Source organism: Cynara cardunculus (genome assembly GCF_001531365.2).
Source record: "Cynara cardunculus var. scolymus isolate 2C chromosome LG 15, CcrdV1, whole genome shotgun sequence".
Lineage (NCBI taxonomy): Eukaryota > Viridiplantae > Streptophyta > Magnoliopsida > Asterales > Asteraceae > Cynara > Cynara cardunculus.
In genome coordinates this window covers 7,781,542-7,781,826 of record NC_037542.1, presented here as the reverse complement: position 1 = coordinate 7,781,826, position 285 = coordinate 7,781,542, and positions in this window count along the sequence as shown.

Below are 285 nucleotides of genomic sequence, written 5' to 3'. Positions count from 1 at the left end.
TGTTAATTTGATAAAGGTTTAAAATGAAACATTTAAAAGTAAATGACGTAAAGTAAATTAATTAATTAATTATAGGGGTATAAAGTGTAAATTTAAAATTATAATTTTTAAAAAATTGATTGTGAGAAGGTGAGTGTATGTGAGGAGAGGAGGGGGTGAAAAGGTAAAAAAGTGAGTATAAAGGGTATTTTGGTCATTTAAAATTTTAAGACTTTAAGATTTTTGTTAAATTTACTTAATAAGATAGTATAGATATATATATATATATATATATAGAGAGAGAGA